General features: G+C 35.5%; 1 long non-coding RNA gene across 3 annotated transcripts; it reads left to right on the top strand.

Moving 5' to 3' along the window:
- Positions 1–753: 753 nt before the first annotated feature.
- Positions 754–16,436, top strand: LOC118798790. Of its 3 annotated transcripts, XR_005006078.1 has the most exons (5): positions 754–808; positions 1,389–1,441; positions 3,822–4,029; positions 13,516–13,591; positions 15,612–16,436. It is a non-coding gene; the product is annotated as an uncharacterized LOC118798790 (long non-coding RNA). The 3 variants fall into 3 exon arrangements; XR_005006079.1 differs by lacking the exons at positions 13,516–13,591; positions 15,612–16,436 and adding an exon at positions 13,402–13,457; XR_005006077.1 differs by lacking the exons at positions 13,516–13,591; positions 15,612–16,436 and having other exon boundaries at positions 3,822–4,602.
- The last annotated feature ends 3,626 nt before the right edge of the window (positions 16,437–20,062 follow it).

Genomic DNA, 20,062 nt, shown 5'->3' on the forward strand with positions numbered 1-20,062 from the left:
TGGTAGGAACCAGACGTCCACCTCTAAAAGCTCCCTCACAGAAGGTTATTATATGTAATGGTTATGTTTTACGGTAATTTTGCGATGAAGTTTTGGCCTTAAAGTTTATTTTAATCTATTTACGGCGGAGGGTCACAAGACAAAAAAGTCAACAAAGATAACATTTTCACAGGCACTATCACCATCATCAACATTACATATAAAACCTCAGAAGACATGCATAAGTTCATTGGTGGTTTCCAGGGGTGGCGCCACACCTCCAAAAGTGGTGTGGCAAAACATATTGTTTCAAAAAAATGTTTGCTTTTGTACGGAGCCCCGGAGGGGACGGAGGTAAAAGAAATTAATTCGAGCGAACGTTTTGTAGTTCGTACGCACGTTTTCTCTTATTCGTGGTCACGATTTCTTAAGTCGTTCCCTCGTTTTCAGACCTAATGAGCATCTCTGTCCATTATCTCATCAATCTAACTCATCAAAACCCATCAGACAGTGTCAGGGAGCTGTTATTTACTTCTGCACCAGACAAAAAACACGACCTGCACTGAAAAAAGTGAAACAACCATGTAATTTATTTAAAGTGTATTTTTATATTGGTGTAATTGAAAATCATGATTTTCAGTTCAAACCTGTTTTGTTCAGTTTGCCCAAAAGCAAATAACATTCCTCCCAAAAAACGTAAAAGAAATAATTTTATTGATATAATATTTTTTCTTTAAGCCAGACCTTTTGATGTCACGTGACCTCGTGACGTCATATCAGATCACTCCTGGTCGAGTTTTGCTGTCCGCCATTATTTCGCTCAGAAATGGTTAGTAGCAGGATAGACAGCTCTTTGACTTGGTTTTACAAAATGTTTTTGGGTAGTGCATGTGGTCAGCATTATGAAGAGACGACATTAAGGTTTTGGGGGCCTAGAGATATTCGAGTTTTTCCACTTTTGTGGAGGTCCTGCGTCGTTAACCGTCCTGGATATTGAGGGCCGACTTACAATTGAGAATTGAGCTTCGGTGCTTCGCATAAGTGATGCATTGTATCTTTTGTTTAAGGGGAACGCGTTTTCATTTATGTTTAGTGGCAGGATGGACAACTAACCATTAGTTTATAGACTTTTCATATTTTGTGAATAAATATTATGAACTCACTCATGAATAATATTATTCTTATGCATAATAAAAATAATGAGTGGATGAAGTAGTAGACAGTGAGTACTGATTAAGGAAGAATTTAATTTACAGTATTACTTCTGTCAGTATAATTTGTGCAATACCATCAGTGTGTCTAAGGCCTAGTTAATAAATTAGAGTCTGTAGTGACAATAATGGATTTTGCTAACTGTTCTAACAACAACAAAACTATATTTGAAATCTCACCTTTATCTGTGTTTACAGGTTCGCGCTTCTTTGCTGAAAATGTCACAATTGTAGCCGTATTGCTGAATTTGGTAAGTTCCAAAATGAACAGCTGTGAACATTTGCATGTATGTTTAAATAGAAATGATAAACTTTGAACTCTCATTTATGCACAAAGTGAAGACATAAAATTCACTAGCTCATTTTCAGTACTTTGTATTAGCCAAAGTTGTAACACAACTGACATTATTTGCTCTTTAACCAAACTGCCATTTTAAAGTATAAAAGAAACCCTAGTTGCCTATTTAAATAACATAGTTTTAGGTGTAGAAGCAGCATTCAAATGCAGCACACCTTCACTTTCTGGTTTCATATTATTCACATCATTAAACTGCTAATAAAACATCTGCCAAGATCAGAATAATAAATTGGCTGTTTTTTACTGATTGTGTGTTTGGAGCAAAAAATGGGCAGTTCCAATCGGGCATCCCTATTTGGAATGTAGTGGATATTACGTGTGAATGTAAAAATTAAACGTTGGGTTTACTTCATATTTTTTACATTTTAAAATTTTTCACATTTCAAGAATTGACACAACCTCAACTTAAAATGAAAACAAATCAATACTTTTTCCCAAATTAATGTAAGTTAATTTGCAATAAATAAGTAAAATGGTAAGTAGCCAGTGCAGTTTTAAATGTCTATAAAAATATCAAATATTCAACTTAAACGATAATGTTTGCAGTCATCGTCCCAAATAAGGAAATCAGTGTTTTTCAATCAGTTTTCAGAATTGTACGTTCAAAAGGTTTATGGAGACAAATAATGATACCTCTAGTAGGAGTTACAAGTATAAATGCTCTGAAAAAATTAATATCTACTCGCCTTAAAAGGTGTTGCTTTCCTGCTGTAGAAAAAACCGACAACAAACATTACTATATCAATAAATTAAATGCAAATACACTTTTATGTAGGTTATTTCCCAAACACCTGAATAGTCTTTCCAACTTTCCATAATGAATTCAGCGTAGGAGTAACTGACACTAACTCTTGCTAGCCATTTATTAAATTAGCGAACATTATCTAGCTGACAACTTTGCTCTGAATGTTTCACTGTAACTATTACTATGCAACAGATCAGAGTTGGGGAGAATAGCCAAAAACTGCACTCAGGTAGAAGTACTGTTACTTTAAAATAATAATTAACCAAGTATAAACATTAAAGTAGAAGTAGTCATTTAAATTATTACTTAAGTAAAAGTAAGAAAGTATCTAGTAAAAAGACTACTCAAGTAGCAAGTTACTTCATTGGATCTCATTTCATTGAAATAGAAGCACAAAATCACAGCCTGATTTAGGCAGTACATAGAAACATCAAATCAAATGTTCAAAACACAATTTCTTTTAAATAATTGTAATAAAATAAAGTGTAAAATGACCATTTGCAAACTTAAATATGAACAAATTTGCATAATTAAAAAGAATCTATTAAATCATCACTTTACAACATACACTAAATAGGGAAAAGGGAGACATGTAGGATTTAGCCATATCTCAAACGCCGTTTAAGGTGGAATTGTTAGTTTATTTTCTTATGAGTTGAAAGAAAAACTTCCTTTACCTGGTGTTGTGGAAGGTACAGGAGTTTTCACTCTCTGAGTGTGAAAAACACATTCTAATCAGTAATAAAGTTTAAGGTGGAACCCAAGCCAACAACCTCTATTCACAACGGTGCTTTAACAAAACCAAATGAAATGGTTACATATAAATATCAGTGCTTATTAGTTTGTTAGCTTTTATTTGTGTTTTTGGTGTATTTAGTGCTTAGTTTAATTTTCCATTCTACCTTGCCCTTTGGTAGAACTTGTGCTCTGTTTAAGGTGGAACGGAAAACTGGAATAAGCAACTGTTGTATGCATTCATCACATCACGTTACCTCTGTCTTTTTGCCATTTTTCGTCCTCTTTATCATATTGTCTGGTGGCTGCTGGGTTGCAGTTAATCTTTGTGTTTAGTGTTGATCACATTCTGCACGCACGCATTCACTCGTGGCACCCCTCCCCCACAGACAGGTAAGTCTAACTGTAGAGCATGAAGGGGGTGAAGGGGGGGGGTAATGTACAGGGGGGATGCCGCACAGTGCACACATTACACAAAATATTTGGACTTATATTGTTCCAAGTTATGATGATGTGGGATTTTTGTAATATTTAGAAAATCCCCCTCAATTTGGTCGCCTGGGCGCATATGCATAGGGCCAGCTCTGGATGCTAGCATCGTGCTTGTGTGATGAGGGGAGATGGGGGCCCATCCCACCTTCCCTGAGATAGGCCAATTGTGCTCTCTCTCTTCAGCCGTGGATGGCTGAAGCATCACCAGGGATTGAACCCGTAATCTCCTGATGATGGGGTCAATGCTTAGACCGCTGCTCCATCAAAATAACTTTGTAGTAAATGTCTTCTCTTTTATCAGGTTTCTCAGAAGAATGAAGCTGAAACAGAGCTTGAGAGGTGTACAATGGCAGTGTTTGTCATCTGGGAGGATGAGAATCCTCTCCAACCACCACATGAAATTGGGATTGTAATTGAAGGTGTGGAAGTCCTTAATGAGTTGCCGTCAGTCGCACATGCATGTGCCATGTTGTTTGGCCTCATCTATGCTGTAAACTTGAGCTATCCAGGTGAGCTCAAATACACTTTCGATGCACTGCAGAAAATATTCATGGAGATAGAACCAAAGAAAATGATACACAGAGTGTGCAGTCTTAGTGCCAAGCTTTAAATCTTTGATATATCAAAGAAAGACATTTGGATACAGCATGTGTTTTGTTCTGTTGTATTGCATGTATTCAAATACCTTCCAGGAAACATGGAATGTGTCATTGTTAACAGAATTCTTTCTGTGGTAGAAATATTGTGGCACTGAAAATAACATTGAAAATGTGAATATGCTATATTCACAATAACCAGCATTTCAGTAGTACTAGCCTTTGTTCATAGATTGCACTCTCAGCAATTGAACTGCTTTTCCATGCTTTTGATTTCACTTTGTAATGTGACATTCACACATTCTCTTCTGTTCACCAAAGGATAGCCAAGTTTAACAGGTATACGCTATTTTTGCACTTCTTAATGGCTGTTGGAGTACATCTCAAGTTTTGAAGGACAGATGTACAAACCAGTTTTACATGTAACACCGGCCGACCATGTCATTATTACCACCCCCTTGTATCTACATTCATTGTCCATTTTATCAGCTCCACATACCAGATAGGAGCACTGTAGTTCTGCAATTAGAGACTGTAGTCCATCTGTTTCTCTGCATACTTTGTTACCCTGTTCTTCAATGGTCAGGACCCCCATAGAGCAGGTACTATTTGGGTGGTGGATCATTCTCAGCACTGCAGTGACACTGACGTGGTGGTGGTGTGTTAGTGTGTGTTGTGCTGGTACGAGTGGATCAGACACAGCAGAGCTGCTGGAGTTTTTAAACACCTCAGTGTCACTACTGGACGGAGAATAGTCCACCAAACAAATGTCCAGCCAACAGTATCCTGTGGGCAGTGTCCTATGGGCAGCGTCCTATGGGCAGCGTCCTGTGACCACTGATGAAGGACTAGAGGACGACCAACACAAACTGTGCAGCAGCAGATGAACTATCATTTCTGACTTTACATCTACAAGGTAGACCAACAAGGTAGGAGTGTCTAATAGAGTAGAAAGTGAGTGGACACAGTGTTTAAAAACTCCAGCAGCACTGCTGTGTCTGATCCACTCATACCAGCACAACGCACACTAACACGCCACCACCATGTCAGTGTTACTGCAGTGCTGAGAATGACCCACCACCCAAATACCTGCTCTGTGAGGGTCCATGGGGGTCCTGACCACTGAAGAACAGGGTAAGAGTGGGCTAACAAAGTATGCAGAGAAAAAGATGGACTACAGTCTGTAATTGTAGAACTACAAAGTGCACCTATATAGTAAGTGGAGCTGATAAAATGGACAATGAGCGTAGAAACAAGGAGGTGGTTTTAATGAAGTGGCCAGTTGGTGTAAATGGTTAAGGTTACAGAAAGGTTGCAAAAGTTTAAAAGTAAAAACATATTGAAAAGGCCATAATTTACTTCATCTTATATTTAGTATGTTTTGTTGATGTTTGTTGATATTTAGTATGTTTTGTTTATGTGTTGATGAAACAAATATTCATTTTTTATTATGGTATTAATATTTTATTTTATTTTTTTTTGGTGTTTTTTTTTTTGTACCTACAGAAAAGGCATATTTTAAAAGACATCATCATTAAACATTATGGTCTTTTGAAGAGAATATTATTGTCTATTTGTTGTAAATCAAACATTGACTAGCCAAATTGTTTTGGTTTTATCTGAAGTGAAAATTCTACTTTCAAATCAAAGCAAATGTAGCTTTTGTTTGTGGAAAAAAAAAAAGTCTCAAGAAAGAAAAAAATATTATTGGCCTGCCTTTAGTATGTTTTAGGCTTGTGACTAAAAAAAAAAAATATTGATTTAAGGTATAATTAGAAATTTTAGTTTATACTGAATCAGAAAATTAACTTGAGAAAAATAATAAAATTACCTGTAACAAATTAGAGTATTTTAATTACTTTATTCTAAAGTAAAAACTATACTTGGATGTAATAGTAAATATTAGGTTTTTCCAAAATAAAAATATAAGTTGTAACAAAGTGAAAAAACAGTATGTGCTTTATAACAAATAATCTTTTTACTTAGTTTGAAAGTAATTTTTTGTCTTTGGGGAAAGAAGTATTTTGATTGATACTAAATCAAATGTAAGACTTCAACTAAATCATGAATATAATTTGAGAATAACTAATAAATTTAGGTGTAACAAATTAGAGTAATTTTTTTAAGTTGGTCCAAAGTATCATTTCTCAGTGTGTATCTACTACACTGATTTTGCGCACGAATCAAAAAAATAAACAACGTGCGTTCAGTTAAAAATAAAGTATGACAATGATTAAAAGAAAACGAGAGAACGAATTAGAACATCGTGATCACGAATAAACAAAAACGTACCCACGAAGTAACGAAAACGTACGCATGTTTAAAAGAAACCGAGGGAACGATTTAAGAAATCGTGACCACGAATAAAGGAAAACGTCCGTACGAACTGCAAAACGTTCGCTCGAATTATTATTTTTTTTTTTACCTCTGTCCCCTCCGGGGCTCCGTACTTTTGTGATGTTTTATCTTTATCTTCCTCTGGTTCGGATTGTGGACTGCAAGGGCTAAAGTGGACTAAATTACACATGTGAGTGTTTATTTAGTGATCTGAAGTTTTGCAGGGATGCAAGCGTTCTGTTACTCTCACTGCCATGAAAACAGAAAAACAGAAAATAGAGAGTTAACATCTTTGTGAATACCAAAATAAGTTTAACCGATCAGACGCTGATGCTTGGCCAAAGAATTACTCCAAAACCTATAATCAAACGCTAATCATTGCTTGTCTGTCGTTATTTACAGCAGCTCGCAGAGCACTTGCATCCCTGCAAAACATCTGATCAATAAACAAACACGCGTGTGGGCGTTTGTAAATAGTGAAATGTTAAAGTAGCAGGTTGTGCAGACAGCTCAGAGAGAATGTGCAGTGAAATAAGCGTGCTCTGGTGTTGCACACCCTCGTGAATGCACGGTTCAGTTGTTTGGTGCTGCCAGAATGCGGGTGGAGTTTTCCATGTCAAAACAGAGCTAAACAAAAAGTTCGACAGGTTCGCACCAACCACGGCAGGTCTGAAACGGCTCCCAGCTGAAATGGAGATTCTGATTGGCTCTGCCGCTCAGTTTTACTCTGCCTGTTGGGTTTTATGTGCGCTTCCTGAGCTCAAAACGTAGTGGGGCGTCGAATGCCCGCTCACCACCACCCAGTAAACATTTGGCCGTTGAAACAACGTTGAAATCACGTATCTGACTGCCGTTTAAACTACGCTTTATTAAGGTTCAAAATGAAAGTTGAAAAGACGTCTAAACTTAGCCGTTGAAAAAACGGCCAAAATAGTCACATTAAAGACGTCATTTTAAGGCCGTTGATTTAACGTTGAAATCACGTACATAACTGCTGTTTAATTTATGTTTTCTTATGGTTGAAAATGAAAGTTGAAAAGACGTTCAAGCTTAACTGTTGAAAAGACGACCAAAAAGTCACAGTAAAAATGTCATTTTAAGGTGTTCTAAGGCCTTGGAAAAAATTATAAATTATAAATTAAAAGGCATTGAAAAGTCATCCAAAATTAATTTCCACTAGTACACTCTCAAAAAAAGATAACACTTTAAATCCAGTCAGCTTCTGAAACAAATATTTGTTTGCAAAAGACGACAGTCAGCGTCAGTTAATTCAGTAACTTATCTCTGACAGGACATTTCATTGTCTAATAAAACCTCACTAATGATTTCAACGTGTGTAGCCAAAGCTAATGAACGAAGCATCAGAATGACTGCCACATTTCCACTCTCCACCAACATCTAGAAACACAGCTGTAGCTTCTGGAGCTGTTTAAAAAATATGCTAGCTAGCTAGCTAGCGTTAGCTACTCAAATTACCTAGCTGCATAAGCTAACTACTTTCAAATAGTGTAAAATAATCATTAATTGTGGTAGTTCATTTCAAAGTAAAAATATGCTCCTGGCAGTTTTAAAATGAGCCTCGAGCTATTCATGTATGTGACTACAAGCTTAGATAAATATAGCTAATGTAGCTCAATATAGCTAACGGCTAACTTTTACAAAAGAGCCCGCAAAAATCCAAGATGAACGCCGACGTAGACGCTATATGGAGCGCTGCATTCACAATATACAGCTGCTATTCACGTTAGCGTTTTACTAGAATAATTATGTGGTGTTTCTAAGAAGTTATTAGCAAATACTTATACAGGGCAACAACAGAAACAGCTAATGTCAGAAAACGCGTGTTGTCGTGATGAATCAATAGCGTTAGCTAGCGATCTTAGCTTTTATCAGGACCTTCACCATCAATCACACTGAATTAAGGGAAATAAAATGACCGCTACCTTCGTCAATAAGGTTTTAATTCGCTATATTCAGCCAATACAGACAAATCTTTAAATCTGCGTTAATGACGTGCCCAACCGACCGCTATGTTTCCCGTAGTTAGCACGACTGTTCAGCACTAGCTGACCTTAGCAGGACGGCTTCAGCAGCTGTATCAAATACTAACTAGCTAGCTAGCTGGCTAACATGTACCCTCTATTCATAAACAAACGATAATACCAGCTAATGTTTAAAAAAATCTTTGTAAGCTTAGTGACTCGTATATGGCAAAAGGTCCACCTAAAACGGCCAGCTAACGTTTACTCACCTGGACCAATGTGGACAGTAGCGCTGTGTGCTGTCGGCGGCTCGCTGAGGACTTTCTCAGACGAGGACCTTCCATAGGGGCAGTGATCGGTGTCCGTTCAGATGGATATCGCGGCTTCTTTAACCCGCTTGATACATCCAACAAACCCACAGCGCTTAAATGACAGGACTGCCTTGCTGACAGTGGAAATGCAGTTGCAAACAGGATTGCAAATATTCATTTTGGCAGAGCTGAAGGGCCATGATGACGAAATACAATAAAATGGGCGTTTTTTTATGTCAGAGTCAGACCGTATTAAGATAATGAAAATGAATGGTCAAAAACGCTTTTCTATATTAAAAGTTTCAAGCTATTATACAATACAATAAATTAAAACGCAAATAGGTTTGCATTCAAATTCGAATTGTGTCTTAAATAATGCACACTGCTATGAGATATGCAATTACAAACACCATTTAGCACTTGCATTTAAATTTGAAAAAAGTCCAGGAAATATAGAAAAGCTGATGGCACCATGTTAAATAATGACAACCACACTCCATGTGACGTCATATGGCATGTTCTTTACACCATAAAGACAAGTGAAATATTATGATATTATATATATATACATATATTTATACATATATATATTATGATATGATAGTGAAATATTCTGACGATTTGTCCTACCTTGTTGAAATGTCCTACCATAGCGCATATCTATAGAGCATATGTGTCAAACTCACAGCATTAAAACTATTGGTAGGATAATCTGATGGCCTAAATCAGCTCATAAAACGATACTCACAGCATTAAAACTATTGGTAGGATAATCTGATAGCCTAAATCACCTCATAAAACGATACTCCCAACATTAAAACCATTGGTAGGATAATCTGATAGCCCAAATTACCTAATAAAACGAAAACGATACTCCCAACCTTAAAACCATATTGGTAGGATAATCTGATAGCCTAAATGACCTCAGAAAACATAGTCACAAAACAATACTCCCAGCATTAAAACTATATGTAGCAGATAATTGGGGTTCAGTTTTTTCTGCTGAATCTGGTGTGCCTTTCATGTGCTTTGCTACTGCTTTTATTGCAATAAAGACTATTTTAATTAATTTTGGAGAAACGTTTTTCCCCCTTACATACCTGGTTACTGCTACTATATACTAAAAGAATGTCTGACCTGACACAGCTTGGGCTGACTTGTTCAAACTTTGTTTTTTTGAAAAAATGAATGAGTGAAAAATGAGTGAAAAAAATTAGTGCAATGATGCACTACCTCAATTAGTAATACACAACCCTGGACACTTTATTACCTCCTTGTATCTACACTCAATGTCCATTTTATCAGCTCCACTTACCTTGTAGGAGCATTATGTAGTTCTACAATTACAGACCATCTGTTTCTCTGCATACTTTGTTACCCTGTTCTTCAATGGTCAGGACCCCAACAGACCAGGTATTATTTGGGTGGTGGATCATTCTCAGCACTGCAGTGACACTGACATGGTGGTGGCGAGTTAGTGTGTGTTGCGCTGGTGCGAACGGATCAGACACAGCAGTGCTGCTGGAGTTTTTAAACACCTCAGTGTCGCTGCTGAACTGAGAATAGTCCACGAACCAGAAACATCCAGCCAACAGCGTCCTGCGTGCAGTGTCCTGTGATCAGTGATGAAGGACACCATATTATTACAGTATGTGCAACTCACCTTTACATTCAAGCAGTGAACAGGCTCCATTCGTGCAGAGCTAACAGCTGCTTTTGTTGTCTGCACATTGCCAATGTCTCCCGTCAAAAAGAAATGTTCTGTGAACTACAATATTAATTATTAACAAACCTTTTAAACTGTAATTTCACTGGCATGACATTTATGGGGAAAAAATCGTACCTTCAGTACTAAAACTCCACAGCTGCTAGAATCTTGCTTTAGTTTGCCACTCAGTGCTGGTCTTTGTGTCCCATCATCTTCAAAAATTTCCTATTTTTGGCCGAAGACATTGGTACAGTTTACAGTCTGGCATGTAAATTTCTTTGTAACAAGGATGAATGTTTCTCCATAAGCAGTGTTACCTCCAGTTCCGCAGAATTTTTCTCTCATACAATCCTTCATTTCCCATCGGATCAGTGACGGAGATTGTCTTTGTTGACATGTCGACAATCTAAAATATTGTAATGTAAATATATTAGGCTTTAAGATACTTTGATTTAATAATTATTTACTACAGTCTAAGCAAAAAAAGATTCTAAATAGTACCAAAAAAGGTTCTTTACCAAAGCCAGAAATGGTCCTTTACCCAACCCTTATCCTGAAGAATCATACACATTTTAGTGGTTTACACATTTAAAATACACTAGATGGTGAAACAGAGCAGGAAAGCACCACAATATACAAGACAGGGGGACTCCAGGACCAGGATTAGGAACTATAATGAAAGGCTAAAAACACAACTGAAAAAAACTTTTGAATTCATGAACTTAAATCTTTCTGACTACAATATGCTGTAATATTAGTCATTCATTAAAATATATGTCTTTACAATGTATTCAAAACAGTGACTCAGATTGTCTGGAAATTTGCAAAGAAAGATTACTAAAGCTATCTAGTTTGAAAACACACACCACAAGAATCCAATGTGCTCCAGTATTGACAGGGCACAGCCAGGTGTCCTCAACTGGAAACTTCATCTGCATGAAGGTTTTAACAGATATGCAGGCTTCTGTAAATAATAAAAAACATCAGCAACATAAAAAAATAATCATAAAGGATCAAAAATCTTAAAATAGCTACATCTGTAAACACTGCTTGCCTTATGCTTTTCAATCAGATGGTGCATGTATGCATCAATGACCTGTATATACCTGTATAAAAATGTCAATAAACAAACAAATAATTTGGTGTACTTTAAACACTGTAATTTCCAGAGGGGGGTAGGTTAGGTCCAGAAAGTAAAAATCTCTTTCAGGATTTTGTTCCAACCGCCTGGCTTCTCTGCTTAGCTCAAAGTGGTATCCAGCCAGTTGGAACAAAATCCTGGGGAAGATTTTTACTTTCTGGACCTGAATTGCACACCTCTAGTAATTTCTGATTCTTACTTCATCAGCCAGCCATTCAGTCCCTTGTAGTGTTCGAAAAGAGGAATCATACAATTTATATGGTCCAACAACTGCTTCCACCTGGCCATGGTCCTTTGAAGCCCAGAGACTCAATACTGAAAAGTAAATATGGAAACATCAGTGTCATCTTATCGGTTTTCTGTTGACGAACAACACAAGGCCAAAAAGGCAACATACAATGAACAGTCTATAGCAAACATGCCAAGCAGGCCTCATGCAAACAACAATGAAACAGAAAAAAATTAAATGGGTGGACAATGTAACCTAAATAATATGTTAATCTAAAATTTAAGAAATGTGTTTAGGAACATTATCTTGGACTGTGGAGGCATCACTAGGAAACAGTGTTTACCCTGCAATGTGCACATGGTACTATAACATGGCATCATTCCTTAGTCATTATATGATCAGTGTATTAATCTGACCCAGTGGTTTCCATAAGATGGCTGTCCATGCCATTGTGAATCCAGATGTATGATTTGGATAATTTCTTTGGCTTTATCTAAATTAAAAAAGCTGAAATAAAAAATAAAATAAAAAATAGCTTTTGAACAGCAATCTTGTATTTTATTTTTATTATTTTCAAATGATTGAGCACTGCTTAAATTCATGTGAGGTAGCTCCTTCAGGGTTCTTTAATGTGACAAGTTTGCCACAGACTGACTGGATGACGTATGGACCAGAGAAATCAGGTTCAATTCCTGCCCCTTTCCTTCCATGGTTCCTCATATTTAGTAGACGTGCCTCATCTCCAACATTATAAAAACTGTGTTGGTACTTCTTCCTTACCTTTTTGGCATAGGCTTCTTTCTGTTTTTCTTGAGATTTGCATATGTTCTCTTTTGTTGTTTTTTTAATAGCCTCCGTTGTTTTTTTTTTTTTTGAAGGACGAAACTCACTGGATCCTCCTTCAGGAAGAATGATTGTAGAAAGCTAAATTGAAAAACAGTTAAGAAATAGTACAAATTGTAAAAATTTAGAAGTAAATTTGAGCAAACAAATTAATTATTAACCAAAACCGTCACCACAAGATGAACGGCACTTAAAGCTTTCATCGGTCACATTCATGGTTTGTTAAGTATTTTACAATTTTATTATAAAATGCTTATGTTGGAGAACAATTCGTTTTTCCCCCGGTTTCCTACACTTTGTTTCACTGGTACTCCGATTTGTGGGGTTCTATACCATCTAATGGAAAAACATATCTACCACTTCTAAAGATAACATTTAAAATGTTTGCGGTATATGTCAGTTTGGCAAATAATGAAACACATCGTTTTATGTTATCATTGTTTTTTTCATCCAGGCCATGTGGTTGTGGATGATAGGCTGCCGTAACACTCCTTTCAATGCGTAGCATTTCACAAAGCCTATGGCTAAGCTTCAAAAAGAAATTATTATAGTACAACCCCATTTCCAAAAAAAAGTTGGCACGCTATGCAAATTGTAAAAGATTGCAAATCATTTAAACCCTATATTTATTTGAAAATAGTAGAAAGACAACATGCACTATATTGCCAAAAGTATTCGCTCATCTGCCCTCACACGCATATGAACTTGAGTGACATCCCATTCTTAATCCATAGGGTTTAATATGATGTCGGCCCACCCTTTGCAGCTATAACAGCTTCAACTCTTCTGGGAAGGCGTTCCACAAGGCTTAGGAATGTGTTTATGGGAATTTTTCACCATTCTTCCAGAAGCGCATTTGTGAGGTCAGACACTGATGTTGGACAAGAAGGCCTGGCCAAGCCCAACTCCTGAAAAACGCGTCTGGTAAGTAAATGCTTGATTTATTTGACGTACCAGCAGTTTTTCAGTGAGAGATTTACTCAAATCTAATACTATCATTTGTTAATGTTGAACTCTTTATTATGTTAAAATGAACATGAGCGTCGTTTGCTAACAGTCAGTTAGCTAGCTAGCTCTTTCTTTAACATGTTGCTGGTTTGTTTCTCTTAGTACTCAACAGTTCTCCTATCTGTAGCACAGATTGTATTTCTGTTTCTTACCATTTAAAATAAACATATTGCATCACTCATACACTGTAAAAAATGGTTTGTCAGTTCAACCTAAAACAATTACTTCATGTGGTAGCAAGCAAATGATTGTTTTATTCAGCTCAAAAAGTTACATTGATTGAAAGAACTGTTCATTCAAATTATTTATTTAGCTTGAATAAAATTAGTTAATTTACTGGCTACCACATGAAGTTTGCTTGAACTGACAAGTCATTTTTTACAGCATGAAGCCGAAGTTGACTTTTATTCATATTTCTGTGCCACCACAAATTGTGAAAACATTGAGATTTAAGGTGATTTAATGGAAAATTAAAAAAAATAAGAGAACTATGGCCTTCTTTGTTCAGAACTGGTAACTAATATTCTTCAGTACAATGTGGACAAGAGTCTGCCAACTTTTAAGGATTGAGATGACGTTGTAAGATGGTGGGCTTCTTTCCTCTTTGAAACTTGAAAATACTCTTAAGGTGGGGAGGGGGGTGTTGCCCACAAAGATTGTGCCCATGCCTTGTTTCTAAGTAATAAAACTTTTTTGTTTGACTGAACCACTTGTTTCTTTTTTCTTTCCTGTAGTTTAATCTAATGTGCACCAGAATTTTTCATTTTCATTTTAAAATCACTAAAACTCTGACTGGTGAGGATGCCTCTGATCCGGCCTACAGCGGATTGTGTTTTCTCAACTTGTCCTTTTTTTTTTTTATTCCTCTCGAGTTTTCATGACTAATATATCTGCTTCCAGAGTGGATCCCTGTCTTGTACAACCAAAGTTTAAAATATGAATTTTACTATAGTCCTGTTTCAGTATCTCTTTTTCTATTACTTCCAGACCCCTCCCATCCACCACATTGTAGCTACAGGAGCTTCTCACCAGGAGACTTCTGAACCAGAGTAAAAGTAGAAATTATCTTTATAAAATATGATTTGAGTTAAAGTAAAAGTATTCTACTTATGATTTTACCTACAGAGCTTCTTGGTTTTAAAGTCAGTGTCAACCAGATGTCATAAAGCATAAAACTATTATTGGTTATTTTTTATTTTATTTTGTATATGTTTTTTTTGTGAAAGTCAATGCAGATGGAAGATAATGGTGAAACAAGAATTTAGTGTTTTATGTATAATGAATTGTGTTTATTAGGATCATGGACATTAACAGTTGCAGTTATATTGTTTTGACTTATAGTTTGATATATTTATTTATGTTAAGGAGTTCACTGATTGTGTCTATAGCAATGTATTCTTCACAGAAAGTGTTCATAAAATTTAAAATTTTCTATAATAACCGTTACTTGTGATACTTATGTAATTTAGAAGCAAGTACTCAAGCTCAAATATTGACTGATTATCTCTACAGAAGTAAAATTTAACCAAGAGTATTTATGCTTTTACTTAAGTTTGTATTTGGGCTTGTCCCACGTTCTTTTACTTGAACTGTTTATAGTATTGCTCTTCACATTATTAGTACAGATTTTATTATACGTTTTACTACATCTTTTAGCTCAAAATATTGCCAATGTTATTAATTTTTAGATGTACTTAGAACTATGGCTCACATGCTTTGCTTTTTTTCTTTACTTTGCAAAATTGTTGCGTGAAAGCAAGAGCTTTCAAGATTGTGTGATGTGAAAAACATTGTACATTGTTATTCACAATAACATGCTCCTTCTTGTATTCTCTTGTATGTCTTTTCTTTTTTTGGGTGTTTTTATCATCCTTATGTTGCGTCTGGTGACTGTTTATTACCAATTTTGCTTACTTTTTCATCATTTTTGATACAGCCATGAAGAATCTACCCTCACAAGCTGCAAGTGACAAAGAAATTGACCAGAGACGTCCACATCTGTTAAGGGACGAGTATGTTTAGCACAGTAGGGTAGGCTTCAGATTTCATTTTCTTGCTGTTTCTCTGTCATACACTCACCAGCCATTTTTAAGGTATTCCTAACTTAAAGATTGCAGTCTGTCTGTTTCTTTGCATACCTTTTAGCCCCCTTTCACTCTGTTCCTCAGTGTTCAGAACCCCCCCACAGGACAACCAAAGAGCACGTATTATTTGGGTAGTATATTGGACACAGCAGTGCTGCTGGAGTTTTTAAACTCTGTGGCGACTCACTGTCCACTCTATTAGACACTCCTACCTTGTTGGTTGTTGTATTTTTTTTTCTTCTCACTCCAGCAGTGACACTGAGGTGTTTAAAGCATTGCTGTATCTGATGCAGTAGTACCAATACCACACATACTGTTATGCCAGTGTTACTGCAGTACTGAGAATGAAATAATAATAATACCCGCTCAGTGGTGGTCCAGGTAGGGGTCCTGATCATTGATAAACGAAACTGATCAACTACAATCTGCAATTGCAGAACTACAAAGCGCATTTATACATTAAATTGACCTGATTAAATTAGAAATGAGCATAGATACAAGGTAGCCGTACATAATTAAGTGGCCAGTGAGTGTGTACACCAAAACCAATTTAGTTTGTAATTTTTTGGTAAACACCTTTGTAACTGTTTCTTTACTTATGTAATTGTTATTTCACTCATTTTGTCTGAATTGTAAGTTCTGTATAAGTTGTTTTGATTAAAGTAGTTGCTTCAAAATGCTTTTTGGTGTAATCAGTTCATGTCCACATACTGGTGAACACAGGTGAGCTTTAATAATTGTTAGAGGACATGATGCAGTACATAGTGGCTTAATGTTTGACATTATTTTCTTAGAACTGTGGCAGATTATTGATTGCTCAGCTGTGTTCACCTGTGTTGTACTACCTCTTTTATTTCTTTACACATTCACAGTTTTACTGTAGAGCTGAACACCAACTGTGTTCTTTAAGTTTGATGGCACAACTTAATATTCCTTAGTACTGATTTCCAAAGGATATTTTTAGTTAACTCAACTTCAAAAAGCTTTGTTCAATGAGCTAGAATATAATGGTTACATATACTACATTTTCTGTTTGTTAAACAAAGAAATAAAAATGAGTACAACTCATATTTCTTTGTTTGTTAAACAAAAAAATAAAAGTCAGTACAACTCAAAGAGCTTTGCTCAAGAATAGTTGTACTTCTTTATACAACAAATATTCTCATCTTAGCTCAACTAAATATTTATTTTAGTGTTGACAAAAAAATGTCAGTCAGTATAACAAGTAATTTATAAAAGTTGAGTGAACAAAAAGAAATTTGGGGAAATTCTGTACCAAGTTTATTTTTTTGTTGTGCAAGCTACATTTTTTTTAGTGTACAACAAAAGAAACCCTGAACTGTTGAGCAGCTGAAATCCTATATCAAGCAAATATGAGAAAACATTTCACTTTCAAAACTACAGCAATTGGTCTCCTCAGTTCCCGAATACTTAGAGTTTTGTTAAAAGAAGAGGTGGTGCAACACAGTGGTAAACATACCCCTGCCCCAATTTTTTTGGAAGGTGTTGCTGCCATCAAATTCAAAATGGTTATATATTTTTCAAAAAACAATACAATTTCTCAGTTCAAATTTCTCAGTCTCAACATTTGATATGTTGTCTTTGTACCATTTTCAAATAAATATATTTTGTTTTCATTAACATTTTGCACAGCATTCCAACTTTTTTGAAAATGGGGTCGTAACCAAACATATTTATAAAAAGAACATTCGATTAGGATGCACATTAAAAACAATCATGAGCACTCCAGTAATAATAAGGAAAAACATGCAAAGTAAGCTATTATGAATCCCAAAAAAACTGAGAGCTCAAAATAGCTTTCCAGTTTTAAGATGAACTTTAAAATAATGCACTTACTTCATTGACAAATTCTTGTCCCTGATCTGAAAGGATTCGTTTAGGACAGCCATGTCTGTAAATGATAGAACAAATACATCTTCCCACTGCAGATCTACTTCTCAAAGGAAAGGCCTCAACCCATTTTGAGAAGTAATCTGTAACTGTCAAAATGTACTGGAAGCCATCAAACTTTAGACACCTACAAAGGAAAAACAATAATGTACAGTATAAAAATGCCTTGTCAGCTTAACCTAAAAAAATGACTACAAGTGGTAACAAGCAATTTAACTAGTTTTACTCAACTTAAAAAATTACTTTGAGCTAAAGAATCGTTCATTCAAAGTATTTATTTAGGTTGAATAAAACTAATTAGGTTGATGAGTCAGCATACAGAGCGGAGGTGCAGCATAATTAGCCCTGTTTCAACAGCGTTTTGTTTTTTAAATGAGGCAATTATTTATCTTTTTCCAACTTAACAAATGTCAGGAAAAAAAATATTGTGACATTACATTTTTACCATGTCGTTCAGTTTTATTTTATAAGGCTGTCATACCTATTAATGTCATAGTTACTGCAATAAATTAGTAAGGTCATTTTAATAATTAAACTGCTTTTAAAGTGATACCTTTGGCACATTCTACACACTACACTGGACAGTACTCATGGGAGACCAAAGAATAAATCAACAAGCAGCAAACAGACAAAAGCAATAGCAAAGTGGAAAGCTCCAGCTCCAGAGGTTTTTAAGAAATTAAACATATTTGTTTGCTTGTGCAGACTTCTATAGGAAATAAAAATATACATGTATATTAGTCTTTTATTAAACTCACTCACATTTTGCAGCCTACAAATTCTCGACAAGGGGGCCTTAGCAGGCAAACAGCTTTTGATTCCATCCGTGACACTGTGTCCTTGTTCAGATTACAGTCCACAAAACATGTGCTTGTAGGTTCAAATAAGCTATTAGTATGTCATATATTTTATTATTAGATATTAATGTCTTTTTTGCTATTTGATTAAAGTGGAGCTTATTCAGATTTCTGTTTATATGGCAACAAAAGTCTGCAATTGTGTAACATCCAGTCAGAGGCAATATCACTTCTCATATCGTCACTGTGATATCCAACAGCTTTATCAAACATCACATTTCATGTCCATATCGTGGAGCCCTTACATGACAAAAAAATTGTCACTAAATGACACAAAGTAATAAACTTAGTCAAATGAAGCTTATTTTGTCCACTCAATCAAATTTGGTCAATTAAGACAATTGATAAATTAAACAAAATACTGTCATTAATCATGATTAATTATTTTATTCGTATGGCAGTCTGAATATTTAATGTATACTTTTAACAAATTTGCTTACCATTAACATGTTACTGCATGTATTTACCTTAATGCACTGTAGTGGTTGCGCAGTAGTCAAAGGTTTGCCAACTATTTGACATTTTCTCACATTCCAAGACCTTTAAGATAAAATAGCTTGCAGTTATTTTAAAATAAAGTAATTGCAAAGAAATAAACAAGCAAACAAAATAAAAAACACAGCAGCAACAAAACCACATACCCAATTTTCAATGTCAGCTGACATGCCATGCCAGAAAAATCTGGAACACATGGCTGTCCATGTTTTTATGATGCTTGAGTGCCCACCGATTGGAGAAAAAGGGCTCTTTGGTTTTAATAACTCTTCTCTTCTTTTTTAGTATTTAAAAAAATAAGGCTTGAGGATTAGTGAAAGAGACCTGGAAGAGATGTTTGCAAGATAATCGGCATTTAGAGAAACATGTACCCTAAGTTTACCTCCACTGGTGTATATTCAACAGTTGGATATATCTAACAGTGGTGCAGTTACACAGAATATATTCAGACAGATCTAACTCAAGTGCTATCTGGACAGGATTTCATTTCATGATTCATAAATTACAGAGATGGGAGGAGGTACTCAATTTACACTTTGCTGTCACACTAAAAAAGGTCCATACACCAAGTAGAAAACAAACCTAAGCATTTAATTTAATTATATTTTTTTAGTTTACACTAATAATCTAGCTGAATGCAGTGTGTTATTAGCATTGTTGTTAACTAGGTAATTTACTGTCAACAGTAAATATCATTACAATGTTTTTTTTTGTTTGTTTTGTTTTTTGTTTTGTTTTTTTTTGCATTTTGCATATTTTATTGACAGTCATACATTTTAGGGAGGACAATAAATAACCTGATTTGAGCAGCAGAGAATACAAGTACATGCTTCTTTCAGTGCGTATATAATTAGGAAAAACTGTGAAAACTCCTTTTCCATAGCACATGAAACATTTCAAACAGATTAACCATTAACTAATAATTTATAATGGGGTTATTTCTAGAGCTCATTTTATAGTAGGTAAAATCAGCCAGAATCTTTACTGACATAGGAGCACACAGTCCATAAAAATGACTGATGATTATCCTACCAATAGTT

Source organism: Colossoma macropomum, unplaced genomic scaffold (genome assembly GCF_904425465.1).
Source record: "Colossoma macropomum unplaced genomic scaffold, Colossoma_macropomum, whole genome shotgun sequence".
Classification (NCBI taxonomy): Eukaryota; Metazoa; Chordata; class Actinopteri; order Characiformes; family Serrasalmidae; genus Colossoma; species Colossoma macropomum.